At 26.1% G+C, this 15,680-nt stretch overlaps 1 pseudogene; it reads left to right on the top strand.

Annotated features, from left to right (window-relative positions):
- The first annotated feature begins 4,363 nt into the window (after positions 1-4,363).
- LOC145828623 (solute carrier family 22 member 15-like) lies at positions 4,364-15,021 on the top strand (annotated as a pseudogene).
- The last annotated feature ends 659 nt before the right edge of the window (positions 15,022-15,680 follow it).

Genomic DNA, 15,680 nt, shown 5'->3' on the forward strand with positions numbered 1-15,680 from the left:
AAATTAAAATACTTTGCTATGTGTTTTTTTTGGTAGCTGTCGAATTTTCACGAGAATACAAAGTTGAGCGAGGGGACAAAATTGCACGAAGGGTAACTTTTACGCGAGGCACTTTTGCACGGAGACACTTTTGCACCGGTTAAATTTTTATATATTGTGTTTTTAATTTAATTTATTTTTTTTTTTTTACTATCACTGTTACCTATAACCCTTTACCTCGGTCGGTAAGTTAATTATTGTTTTTTAGTTTATTTTTAATTAAAAAAAAAAATTATTTTACTATCACTGTTATCCCTAACCCTTACCCTCGGTCAGTAGCTTTTGTTTTTAATTTTTTTAATTTTTACTTTTTTTTTTTATTGTTATCACTGTTACCCCTAACCCTTACCCTTGGTCGGTAACTTTTTTTTTATAATATTCTTTATTAATTGTTTTTTTATTTTTATTTTCACTATCTCTATTTTTATTTTTCTGTTTTTTCTATACATTTTTTAATCTCGTGCAAAAATGTAACTTGTGCAAATTTGGCTTCGTGTAATTTTGTGCACTCGTGCAATTTTGTTCCCGTGCAATTTAGTACCCTGGCGCAGTTTAGTAACCTTGTGAAATTTTGTCTTCGTACAATTTAGACCCGTTCCCGTTTTTCGTCTGTTGTTGAAGCTTGTTCTATAATTCTGGTATCTACTTTTTAATGTTGTGCTAGTAGAAGCTACGTAAACTTTTGTTGTGTTGTCTTTTTAACTAGGACTTACTAAAAGAGGATGCTTGCTAAGCAGTTGTTACCTAGTGGACATTGTTCACTTCTGTAGTTGCAGGTTTTTTCTTCTTTTTTCATGTTTAAATTGCTTGATACTTTGCTGTTGTGAGTTAGAACTTTTGTTTTTAATTTTTACATGTAAATAATTTTTTGTTGTACTTATGCTAAAGAAATTATGAAATTTGTGGGTTGTGTCGAAGTATTGGTTGACTAGTTTATAGAATTACATATCCTTTTTGTAGCCACTGTTAAGGAAACGGCGGATTTAATTTGTTGCTTGATTTTAGATATACTAGTTTAAGTTTGTGGTTGGCAGACTTAAGAACTGTTTGGTAATCTTGTTTTATCGAGTCAAAATATCTTTCGTTTCTAGATAACCTGTTTAGTATTTCATGAATTGTTAAACATAATTGTTTTAATAGTTGTCGCGAGTTGTGGTTTGATGAGTTGCTTAGATAAAGTAATGTTTAATATTATTTGTCTAAATTATATATCTTTTGTTAATGAGGTTCAACTCTATGTAAATAAAATCAGCTTTGCTCCTGCTGTAATTTTTAAACCTAGTTTATTAAAGGTTTTCCTTGGTGCTTTTGGTCTGATTTCCGCGCTTCTTGGTGAGCTATTTTTTCAATCGCTGTAATTACCAAATTCCCCGTTTTAAAACAGTTTTGATGTTTTAATTTAAAGTAGCAGAAAGAGTCTTACCATGTCACATACTTCTACTCCGTTGTAATACATTATACTAACGTTGAGTAGTTCTGTGGCATTGGTTTTAGTTTTTTTTCTTCTTATAAAAGGTTTTCAATTTGTATGAGTAAAAATTTAAGTTTTGATGGTAATCACTAGTCGGTGTTTGTTATTCTTGAACCTTCATTTCGTTAATTTAAGTGTTTTTTGTGAAGCTTGGGTAAAAACAAGTGATGTCGAAATTTTTAAACTTAATTTTGTAGTTCAGGATAGTTTATTGAACTAGCTTATAACGTCGTCTTATTTTCCATTGATTTAGTTTTATGCGTATTATATTTCTTTTATTTATTGTGTCTAGTTTAACTTAAGTAAAATTGTTGAAATGGGATTTGATATTCCTTATTATGCGCTCTTTCTTATGGGAATTTCGCATTTTAATTTTTTCTCTCCGAAAACTCGCTAAGGAAAGGCGCCCGATTTTGAAGCATAATAGTTATTAGCTAAATTGAAGTTTTATGATAAAGTTAACTGAAAACAATATTAAAACAACTGAGAATACTTTTTTTTATTTTTTTTTCAAGGGGAAACTGCGCCAATTCCCACGCGCGTCGACCTTGACTAGGTGACGTAGTGGTCTTGATGACGTCAACTAAAAAGTTGAAATATTTAAACGTTGTAAGATCGAAACCTTTTAAAAACATAATACGAAAAACTTACTTATAGATTTTATAATAAATGAATAAATGTATTTGGATACGGTTAGAAATTTTCAACTTAAAATTGAGTTTTCTGAAGTACAACACTTAAAAAGCTTTAGTTTTGGCTAATTTAAGTATAATTCTAAACAGTTTAGACAAACATATTTAGTAAAATTAAGTAAAACATAACGTCGAATGAAAATTTACATAAGGAATTACTAATACAAAGTGCTAGGTCTTCACTGTTTTATTATTTTACCTGGTTTCGGTTGGATAAATCAATATTTTCAAACAAAAATGAAATAATAGATATCAGCTATATAGCTGTCAATTAGTACTTTAAATCAAGTGTAGTGTACGATATTTTAGTTGTCAATACAAGTAAACTTATATTTAAAGAACAAAACTCCATAAACAAACTTAAATAAAAAAGTTTATTATTTTTACTACTTTACAAATTTTTTATGGTTATCACTTTACAAACAAAAAGTTTTATACCTGTTTTTCTCTCTTTGTCAATAAACTTAATAAAACAAAAAAAAAACAAAAAAATGTTTTGTTTTATTAAATTTATTTACAAAGTGAGTAAAACAGGTATGACAACCTATGTTTGTAAATATATAAACATAAAACATTTATAATAAAAGCAATAAAACTTTATATCTAACTTTATGTATATTGGCTTCTTCATTGTGTAGCTCTCTGTGAATTTAATTGTTACATTCTTGATAAAAAAGTATACATATGTATATATATTTATATATATATATATAAAACAAGGTTATTATTCAAACTTGAACACCTTCTACTGAGCCCACTGGTAGATCGATTTTTGTACTGAATTTTTGTAATGCACAATATTACGTCATACTGTTTTTTTTTTTTTTGTATAACTTTTGCATCTATGTTTAGTACAGTGCTTTTTATTATAAATCAAACTGGCTGATGATTAAGGCGTCTAGTCTTATGAAACATATGTACCAGTATTTTTTTTTAATCACAATTTTCAAGAAGTTATGTATGTATATACATATATTATATACATATATTATATATATATTATATATATATATATATACTTTTTTATCGAGAATGTAACAATTAACTTTACAGAGACCTACACAATGAAGAAGCTAATATACATAAAGTTAAAAATAAAGTTTTACTGATTTTATTGTTGTTTTCGTGTTGTGTTAATACATACGAATATAAATATGTACTTATTTATATATTAAACAACAGTAAAAACAAAACTTTTTCAAATCAGCTAAATTCTAGATTTTATTGCCGTTGCTTCAGTATTTCTTTAAGCAACACCAGACCACATGCTTTTCTATACTAACTATACACAAATAAAACACAAAATTGAAGTTTATTTACTTTACTTTAAAATTTGTTTTAATCTAGTTAGGTGAGATTTGTCACCTTTGGATGACAAAACAGTGTATAACCTCACGAAAGACAAATTGAGGAAATTGATCATACCAAACAACTAGTAATAGTTTACTTAAACTTCTAAACTTTTTGTAAAATAATATATTTTAGTTATTACTAACATAATAACTACAAGTTACACATTTTTGATTAAGATTCAAATTAAGTTATCTGTTTTGAAGAACTAGATTTTTAGTAAATACATTAGCCTTCTTTGTTGACTTTAATGAAATTATTTAGTATAAAGTTAAATTAATAAGAAAACTAACTTTATAACTTGTTCTAGTATTTGATTAACGTTTGTTTTGCAACTAATAATTTTTTGAAACATAAAAACCTTAAAAAAAAACTTTTTTATATACGACTTTACTTATACTCTGTTTTGCGCTTGTTTAATAGATTAATTATTAGCCTAATTTGTACTAGCATATATACTATTTTTGCAGAAGTTTACGTTGTTTCATTTATATAATTTTTATATTCAGAATCTAGCAATGAAAGTTTAGTTCATAATGCTTTCAATATAAGTTTTACGTTTCAGTTTTTTAAAGCTATTTAACGTTAAGTAATCAAAGTTTTATCTTTCCGATGTATAAACTATTTTTGCTAGTATGTATATATATTTCTAATTTTATTTTAAAAACAAACTAAATACTTTTACTAACATTAAAATGAATACTTTAACACTACAATATATCATTTAAATTGTTTTAGCTACAAAAAGTTTGTATCTAGCAATTAATTTAGTTAGTTGAAGTTAGATGTAGCTATATTAGTATTTAAAAAAATGGATAGAATGCAAAAAGATCATGCCTCTGTTCAAAATGGAAACGAGCAAAGAAAACTAAAAGGCGGAAATAATAGTTTTAAATCAAACAGTAACAAACATTTTTACGACTTTGAAGTTATTTTAAAAGAATTAGGTTGCTTAGGAAAATATCAACAGTTTCTGTTTCTAGTTGTTTTTTGGATTTCAATACCATCAGGTTATTTTTGAAAGCTTAAAATAATAAAAAAAAAATAAAACTTTTTGCAAATCAGCTAAATTTTAGGTTTTATTGCCGTTGCTCCAGTATTTCTTCAAGCAACACCAGACCACAGGTTTTTTTATACTAAATATACACAACATATTTAGTTACTTTAGTTTTGAAATTTGTTTTAATCAAATAGGTGTGATTTGTCACCTTTGGACGACAGAACAGTGTATAATCTCACGGAAGATAAATTGAGGAAGTTGTGTTTACCTCTAAACTCATTAACTAGTGTTAGTTTAGTTTCTTAAGAAATTTAATAAAGTTGTATTTTAAGTTCTGTTCATAAATGTTTGTAGTATTATTTTTGGCTAATTAGACTAAAATTACTCTTAAAGATAAAACTTACTAATATATAAAAAAAGCTTTAAGAAAAAAAGTAAAATCGTATTGAAATATTATTAGAAAGTATGCTAAATTTTTAAACAATCTTTTTTAAATAAAAGACTTTCATTACTTTATATTGTATGTATGTACTAGTAAATGGTCTGCCTGATATATTAAATTTGATAAAACTGCAACATTTTTTCTCTAACTTACATAGTAAAACATAAGTTACTGTTTGTGGAAGAATATAATACATTCAATTGGTAATGTCTCGTTGTTTTAAGTTTGTATAATTGTTTGTGTTTACTATAAAATAGTCTCAATTTACAAAGAAAAGAGCTTTTTTTAAAAATTTACTTGTTAGTTTTTTATTAGCAGTCAATAAAGTATAAACAACTCTAAAAAGTCTATATAAATTATTTATCAAGTATATCTGTCTACGTATTACAAATGTGTTAAATTCAAGTGTTCAACCGTTTTTTCTACTTAAATAACGAAACAAAACAAGATTTTTAAACTAAATTAACAAAAAAAGTTACATAAACTTAATTTATTAAAACTAACGAAGTTTATCTTTTTTAATTTAATAACACAGTTCGAGGTGATTTTATAAACATAAAGTACTTTTAGAAATAAAATATTTGTATAAAAGTTTTGTATGATTCAAATAACGTTATAAGTATAAGCCCAATCATAAAAAACAGTCAATATACAGAATGTAAAAAACGCCTGTTTTTGTACGCAAATACTTTGCTGACTTACGACGCTTGCTGTCGATGAAAAATGAGCAGAGCCAAATTTTCAAAAGTTTGCTTTTACTCCGTACAGCTGTTCATATTTAATGAGCAGCGAAATGTCGTCAGTCAACAAAGTAGTTTCAATACAAAAACAGTTGTTTTGGTTTTCTAATTGACTCTGCTTCTTAAGATCTCTAGAATTAAACACCCTGTTACGTTATACCTTGTTTAAAAATCATATTTTAACTAACTTATTTAAAGAAGAGCAGTTTTTTTTTTTAATGATTCAATCTCAATTTCTAGAATTATGACAAATGTAGTCGATACAACTACAGTTTATCATCTTGTGACTCAACACTTAGTTGCACTCAACCATCAAATGTTTCTATTCCGTGTGATCAGGGGATGTGGTTTGATACGTCTGTATACCAAAGCACTGTTGTTACTGACGTTAGTTTATAAAGGTTGTATGATGTAGTTAAGTAAGTTTTAACGTTTTTTATAATTTAAAACCTGATTGTGTTGAAATATTATCAATTTTTTCTTAATATCAAGAATTAGATAAATAAAATATAAAAGTAAGTTTAAATTTAGATGGTTGCTAATTATAATTACTTTTTTGATAAATTTTGATTTAACTTAACAACTACTAAAAAAATATGTTTAGTCGTACACAATTTAGTTATCAAATTAAAACTATAAATTAAAGAACTAGCAAAAATAACTAGTATATATGAGTATGGAGTATTGGTGAGAAAACAAAATACTTTAACTTAGACTTTTTTTAAGGTTTTTACAAATTTATAACAAAATTTCAGATAAAATTACCATATAATATATTTATTTATTAGTATTTATATATTCTATTTGTTTAATGTTTTTTAACGTATGTATAAACAGATGAAAAAATATATATCTTCTACAGTTTGAACTTGTATGCAGTCGAACAACTATATCCTCACTTTTAACTTCGTCGTTTTTCCTTGGAAAACTAATTGGTTCACTTTTTGGAGGAAATCTCATCGACAGGTTTTAGAATATAAAAAATATTATAATAAGTTTTATAAATTTTACACAACATCCAAAACAACATTAGCATTGTTTAATATACATGTATCTACATATAAGAACACTACCTTATGCAACTAAAACTCACTGTATTATAATTAACTGTATTATATTATTAAGATAAATATTGATGACTGAAAATTAAAACTAAAAATTTACAATACTAGTTTAGCTTAAGTCAATAATTATAAAAAACTTATAAATGAATAAAAAATTTTAGAATAACTATTAGTCTAGATTTTATTTCAACTTAGTGTAAAAATAAATACTTAAGTTTTTTTGATGTTTACAAAAGCCTACCTTAAAAATAAACTTGAGTCATTTACTTAAAAATTTAGTATTAATTACAACAACTTCATATGATACAACATAGAATGCAACTTTTTCTGGTCTTAAGTTTAATTCTGGCGAAAGGATGAGCGTTAGGAGTTGGCTTCGTCGGTAGAGGAGTATTTTCACTCCGCCAAACAGCCACCGCCTGCCTTAGGCTGATGAGCCCTCAGTCAATAAGGTCTTGTTTCACCACAGTTTACTTTCTTAGTAATTACTTTAAGAATAGTTGTGATGGCAAAAACTAATCTGAAAATGAGCCATCTGACAAACAAAAACGTAAAAGAGAGGTTCTATTAAACTGGGAAGTTGGAAGTTCTGTTCTATAACTTCTGATATTTACACTACAAGCACTAGTGACGCAAGAAAAAATGTTGTCTAAAACACAAACTTCTACGTCTTAAAGTTAATAATGCAGCTTTTAAGAAAACAAATCTTTCTGGAAAAGGCTCAATAACAGTAATCGTTAACCTTTTTTTATGTGAACATGTTTAGGACTTCCTGTCAAAAATACACTGTTGAAATCTTAGGTAATGGGATCTGATGGTAATGAACGTAATACCATTGTTGTTCTACACACTAAGAAATGAACAACAACTCTCGCTAGCGTATATACAAATGCACTATATTTTGGGTAGCTGTCAAATTTGCACAAGCGTTCAAAATTGCACGAGAAAACAAAATTGCACGAGGGCACAAAATTGCACGAAGATACTTTTTCCCGAAGACACTTTTGTACGAGCGGACAAAATTGCACAAAGACACTTTAGCACGAGCAGACAATTTTGCACGGAGATATTTTTGCACGGGTTGAATTGTTTATTTTTCTCGTTTTTATTATTTTAATTTTTTTTTAAATAATTAATTATTTTTTTTTACTTTACTATCACTGTTACCCCTAACCCTTACGCTCGGTCAGTAGTTTTTTTTTCTTTTTAATTTACTTATTTTTATTTATTCATTTTTCTTGTTGTTTTTAGTAATAATTTTTATTAGTTATTTTTTAATTTTTTTTTGCTATCACTGTTATCCCTAACCCTTACTCTCGGTCAGCAACTTTTTTTTTGTTATTTTATTAATTTATCTTTTAGTTGTTTTTTCTGTTTTATTTATTTTTTTTATTTTTTTTTACTCTCGTTCAAAAATTACCCTCCGTGCAAAGTTTTAACTCGTACAAAATTGTCTTCGTGCAATTTTTTCCCCTCGTGAAATTTCGTTTTCGTGCAATTTCGACCCGTTCCCCTATATTTTGGCAAGCAAGTAAACTATAGTTTTTATGGTAAATTAATTCTTATAGTGAAAAATTTCCAAAACAACTTTTTTTATTCAGGGGATTTGAATACAAAGATCGAATCTGATCCTGATTCAAATGCTCCCTGTTTGGGACGTTTTGTTTTAGAAAAAACTAATTAAAATGGTCAATGCCTTTTAATTTTTTGCCTTCAGCATATTATCTGTAAGTTTTGAATATATTTTTAAAACCAAACTGTAGGAAAAAGGAGACGTCTCCGTTTTCAAAACTAGCACCAGCTAGACTTTTTTCTAGTACAAACGTCATTAAAACAGTACAAACGTCATTTGAATAATATTCTTTTAATTAGGTCTTATAACAGTACAGATTGTAACAACGATAACTTGTTGATCAGCTGTAAAATGTAAGGTGCATACTTAAAAACATTCGAGGACAAAAAGAAATTGACTTGAAAAATGCGATAAGATACTGTAGCAATGCATGATAAGGAAATTAAAGATTTATTAAGAAATTCTAAGCTCTGATGCAATATGTCGCATCTGCATGAATCTGAATATCTGAATCACTGGAATCTTTTTAAAAGGAAAATTAAAACAGAAGAAGTATTTATTTCATATTGCAACCGATATTCTCATTGTCTGTTTTACCTTTGATAAAATACTTACGCCAAGGAATACCAGAGTTTTTACATTTCAAAATCTTTTTTTTTGGCTTGGTGTCATTTTCGCACGAAAGGACACTTTTGCACTACGACACTTTTTAATGGCGTCACTTTTGTTTTTGTCATATTTTTTGCACTGCGTCACTTTGCACGTATTTACCCTAATCATTAACCTAACAACAAGTCTAAGTTTGAAATTATCCTGACATTAATCCAGACCTTAAACCTAGCCCTAACCCTGACTAAAACCCTAAATCTATTCCTAGCTAAACTATGACCCTGACCAAGTGCAAAATTGACGCTAGTGCAGAAGTGATGCCATGCAAAAATAAATTTTTGTGCAAAAATGAATCCTTGTGCAAAATCGACGCCGTAAAAAAGTGAATTCTCGTGCAAAAAATACACTCATGCAAAAGTGACGCTTATGCAAAAGTGACCCGTTCCCCGTTTTTATGGTTAAAATTTGGGTTTAGAAACATAATCATGCTGACGAAAATATATTTAGCAGCAGTTGCAGACCTTGCTTCACCCAACTTTTGATGTTATACAAAAATTAAACAGTGTGCAAATTTATTTTTAGGTTATACATTAGTTATATACTTTTTTCAGTATATAGCCTGTTTTATTTAACTTAGTATATAAACTTTTTTGACTATTATCAAGAACTGTTTTTAAAGTTTTAAGAGATTGAAATTTAAATATTGAAAAACAAAACCATCTTCACTGTAGCTTACTAAAATAAAGGTTCGGAAGAAGCCCAATTATGCTTGCTACTCAGATTGCTTTAATTGGAATATGTATTGGGACTTCCTACTCACCTAACGTGGTTATTTATGCTATATTGCGACTTGTTACTGCTATTTTTCAGACTACAGGATACATCGCAGGATTTGTTTTTGGTATGTCTTTTAAAGTAACTATGTAAACAAATTTATATTACACTATTACTATGTTCTAAGAAATATAAATAAAGTTTTCCTAAGTATATGTTTTCTTCACTGTTTTTACTATCCCTTGATATTTATTAGTTACGTATATTTTTTATTTTTTTTCAACTTATTATAATAAATGATTTACTTTTTATATTTTTAAAGTTAAAATATTTAAATATATAATCTAAATATACTTTTTAACAATGCATACATACAATTACTAACACAATTACTCTTTTATAAAAATAAAAAAATAACTTCATATTAAGTATAAATTCTTTATAAGATTAAGTTACTTTTAAGCCCTAATGAGTACAATTTACATGTTCTTACTATAATTTTACAGATTCTAAATACTTTATACATAAAAATTACTAGTTTTTTTCAGCTAATTTTTAAGCTAGAAAACTAATAAGATAAGCTAATATTTGCAGGTTTAAATAAACTTTAAAGAATTAGATATTTTAAGTTTTTTGCAATAAAAAATACCTTGATTTCCTTAAAATAATTTTAAACTTAAAAAATGTTCTTATTTTGGTTACAACACAAACTTTTCGTTGATATAATTAAATAAAGTAAAGTTAATGTATTTAAAAAACTAGTAGATTAATAATACCAGCTAAGAATAATTTAATTTCAAGAATAAAACAAATATTTTAATAAAAAGTAGCTTGAAACAACATTTATTGAGTGCTTCATTTTTTAGTAAGATAAAATCCATCAAACTAACATTTAAACAGAGGTTTCTAAGCTAAAAACAAATTAAAGTTTTTTTAGATCATAAAGCTAATGTTTTTAAAAACAGTTTTCAAAAACAGAATAATTGTTACAAAATCCAAATTAAGAACTTTTTACATAAACAAAAAACAGATTTTTTTGTACTTTTTTCTAATCATTAAAAAATAATTAAACAAATTTCGCAAGTTTTTCGGTTATTAAAATTTTTTAGTGCTACTTTAGGACAGTGCTTCTGAAATGGGGTTCCGCGACGCCTATCAGGGGTTCCGCGAAGCCTTTCGAAATTTAAAAAAGAAATTTGAAAGAAAAAAAAGCATAAATCAAAAAACTTCAAAAAAAATGGAACACATAAAATGGAAAACATATATACTAATTTTTTTTTATTTATTTTTCGTTAGGCATCTTACCCGTTAAAACATTAATCTGTGAATTCGATTAGGTTCATGTTCATTCCGTTATTGTTTGTAGCTCTCATTTTGTTTTTATTATGCAAAGAAAGATTTTTATGACGTTGCGATTAATCATGTTTGTTTTCGTTTATTTATTATAGAATCATAAAATACCTATTGCCTCTGGCGCATTTTGAGTTTGACTCGACTTAATACTATTACAATTGGTATGATTTCTAACAATGGTATAGTTTTGCTAAAAAAAATAGTTTTTCACTGAAATTCTTTTGTTTTTTGCAGGAAAAATTATATTAAATATTTTATGTAAAATTAAATTAGGGGTTCCGCGGAAAAGTTGAACTTTGGAAAAGGGTTCCGCCAATAGAAAAAGGTTCAGAAGCACTGCTTTAGGACATCTTGTTTAAATTATACGTACTAAAAATAAAATCTATTCACTAAAAATACTTATTTTGAACTATTTTCATTTAGTTATGGAAATAGCTGGTGAAAAATGGAGGTCTACCTTGGGTTTAATTTTTAACATGGGCTTTGTAGTTGGATATTTATGTCTAAGTGGATTTGCATACAAATGGAGAAATTGGAAGTATTTGCAGTTTGCTTTTTCTTTTGTTCCACTTCCATTTCTACTGTTTTGTTTTTTTCTTTCTGAGTCTCCAAGGTAAGTCAACAAGTCTAACAAAATTAACAAAGTTAAGAGCATATTTTATCAAAGTATATAAAACTACTGTCTAAAAATATTATCTGTTAGGTCATAAAGAATTTAAAGGACTATAAATAAAGTATTTAAATTCTAAAGCAAAATATATAAAATCATAAATACTGTAGAAAAAAAAACACAACTTAACTTAACTAAAAAAGTATAAAAATTTATACTTATTAGCAAAAGTAAGAACACAAAAGCTATCAAAGTCTGTAAAAAAATGGCTTTAAAAAACGGAATAGAACTTTCAAATTCTGTATTTGAAAGAGCTGCAAAAAATGGAAAAATATTAAACGTATGCAATTATAACAATAGTATCAAACAAAATATGCTTAAAACAGTCAAGAAGTTACAAATAACTTTATTAATTGGCTTTTACAGTTTCTGACTATTTACTATTTAGTTGCCAACGGATATCTATTCTGATATCCGATATGAACTTTGATTTTTCAGCAAAGTCGTTTTAAATTAAGATCAATGAATCTAGTTACTCTAAAATTTATATTTTTAAACTAAATTGTGAAGATTAAACTCTTGACAGTTTAAGTATAAGAAACCAAAACATTTAAAATAACTTGAAAAAAATGTAGTTGATTATGACGACTGTGATTTGTTAAATAGTCAAAATTATAACGTTTTAAAGAAAAGAATACTACATAAAAATAGTTCACTTTTAATCACTTAAAAACTAAAAGTATTGCACGTCACATAAAATATATTAACTTAACTGAAAAGAATTAAACTAGTTATTTACTTGTTTAAAATCAATAACTTAAGATTTTAGGCTTTTAAGTAATCTAGAAAATCATTTTTTAAACTGTTAGGTAAATTATATTTTAAAATTATAACCATTAATAAAACTCTACGAACGACCAAAATTTTGTTACATTATTACGAAAATATTATTTAATCACTTATAAAAAAAAACGCTTTAAGAAAAAATCTGATGGAACGATAAAGAATTATTCTCAGTATGAATTATTTAAAAGACCAAAAATGAGGATAATAACAATAAGTTTGATGTGCATCTGGTTTGTAGTAACTTTGGTTTATTATGGACTTTCACTGAATGTTGGAGCTCTTGCAGGTGTAGTTTTGAAGTAATTAAACTTAGCTTTAAAAAAAATGACTGAAAGCTTATCAAAGTGTTTTCCAGGCTGTGTTTTTTTTACTATAGTTTGAAATATTGTTTTATTAACTTTTAAATTTTTCATTAAACTATTTTAATAATTTAATGTTAGATTTATAATATATTCTCTGTAGTCAAAGTTAAATAGTCTTAAAAGCTTTTTAAAGCATAGATAAATAAAAAAAATTATCTGATAATTTAAAACCAAAAGCTAATTGATTTCAATACTAAGTTTAATTATTACACATAAAATGGAATACTTATTGTATTGGTATTAATACAATTGATCTAACAAGTATTTAACTTTGTATTAAATTTATTTTTCATCCGTGTTTTTTTCTTCTACGGGGTACATATTTCAAAATATAATATTTTTACAAAACTTTTTAAAATATAAGCTATTTAAAAAGTTTTGCCTTACTTATCTCATTTTTAAATTGTATTTAGTATATTATGTAAATAAGTGTAACTTGTAATTAATCATATCGATTTAGTTCAATTCGAGGTAAAAACCTAACAAAAAATTATTCATATATGATGCAGTCAAAAATCCAATAACTTAAATTACTTTCGATATAAAAAACTAGCAATAGATATAAAAATATTAAATTAATTATCCCTTATATATTAAATTTGTAAGGCTTTTTTACTCTAATAAAACTTAACTATAACTTTAATTAATTAAAAAAATACAGAAACTTTTTAGTTTTGTACACATTCCATTTAATAAGGTTTTTTTATTATTTAGATATTCAAAACTGTCATCCTTGAGCAAGTATCATTATTCTATATCGCATAATATGTTTTTATTTTTGATTTTTTTTTATTTTGATATACAACTAAAATGTTTTTTTTTTTTTTTTTTTAGGATCAACATATCTAAATAATACAATTGGAGGAGTACTAGAAATTGTAACTTATATTGTTCTACTTTTAACTAGTGACAAAAGTAAGTAGAAAAAAATCTCTTGGACTTAGCTTGCTCGTTGGTGGAATTGCCTGCTTGGTTTCAACAGTTTTCAATAATTTTGCTGATAGCTACCAAAGTACTTTATTATATCTTAATTTTTAAACGATAGCTTATATAATGCATCAGCTAAAACTTATAAAAATAAGGTTTAATTTAAACTTTAAGTTTAAAGTTAAATACTATAAAACTATATATATATATATATAAACAGATGAACACTTATTTAAGTACGCAAGTACTTTATTGAATTTTGGAGATTCACTGCTTATAAATTAAGCACAACTCTACGGAATTAAAATTTCAAATGTTTTGGCTATAATAAACTTTGAGCTGTGAAACGCCGAAAGTTTTATAGTATGCGGAAAAAATATTATTATTTGAGCTTTGCTAAAATTATGAAATATCATAAACTACTTTAAAGTTTCAAAAACTAAACAGTATCTAAAAGCAATAGTTTTCATCGGTTAGTAGAAAGAGTAAAATAAAATAGTTCCTTATTTGATGACATACTTTATTTTTAGGTTTCACAGCCATTTCAACAGCTTTCGCACTACTAGGAAAAATGTCAATATCTGCTTCTTTTGCAATAGTTTACAATTACAGCGCAGAAATTTACCCAACTTGTGTAAGGTTCTTTAATTTGTGTTTTATCTATTTAAAATAAATCTATACGTTTTGGTATTTCTATTATCGTTTTTTTTTTTTACAAAAAAACTGTTTCATTACTAATAATTTTTTTGGAATTAAATACTAACTAGGAGCACGGGTATGGGTGTAGTATCAATGGCTTCATGGGTCGGAGGTATCATTACCCATTCACGTTACAACTTCAATACAGCATTCCCTGGCTCACTAGCGTTTGTTTTGAAAACAATAATTATTCTGAAATAAAAATAATGCTGTAATACTTTTTCAATGACTACATTTTATGTCCTTAAAATTATAAATTAAATCAACTTAACTAAAGTTGATTTTAGAAAAACGTTGTATTTGATAAATACAGCCTTTTAAATTAAATTTTGATAAAAATTCAGGTCACATTCGGTACTTTTTCGATTGTAGCCGGCTTTTTTGCATTTTTTCTACCAGAAACAAGAGGTAAAAAATTTCCTACTACTCTTGATGAAGCAGAAAAATTTTATAACGGAGAAAAATTGTAAGTTCTTTTTTCTATAAATAACTATGTTTCAAAAAATTTTCTAGTAATTTATATTTAAAAAAAGTCCAGACCAGAACATTATTTGATATTTTTTATTAGATTAGCCTAAAGTTGTTTGTAATCTTTTGATAAAGTAAAAAAAGTTACTTTAAATTACTTAAAATAAGCAATTGAGAGTTTAAATGTGAGTTAGATTTTTATTTACTGTTATACTTTAGACTTAACTACTTTTAAATTTTAGCACTGTAATATTTGAAGACAAGGAATCTGCATGTTTAACAGATAATACGGTAAATCAATTGTGAGCTTTTAAATTAACAGTGACTAACAAAATGATTCAAAGAACAAGAAAATAGAACACAAAGTGCTTTCAACATAAAAACAAAGTTAATACGTCGTAAATTTATAGTTTTACTAGCTTTAAACTTGTTAAAAAATCATTTTAATAGATAATGATTTTGTTCTGTATCAAAGTGTTTCAATAATTTTAGACTCGTTTGAATTACTAAAAAAAATGATTAAAAAACTATCTAGAAAGATTATCTATCTAGATTCTATCATATTCTAGAAAACGGTAATATTTTGTTAAGTACTTGTTTAAAACTATTAGATAGTTTATTAAATGATATGAATGGATAAAAGTTTTTTTTTATATTATCA

Source organism: Thalia democratica, chromosome 2 (genome assembly GCF_965202585.1).
Source record: "Thalia democratica chromosome 2, ktThaDemo2.hap1.1, whole genome shotgun sequence".
NCBI classification, from domain to species: Eukaryota; Metazoa; Chordata; class Thaliacea; order Salpida; family Salpidae; genus Thalia; species Thalia democratica.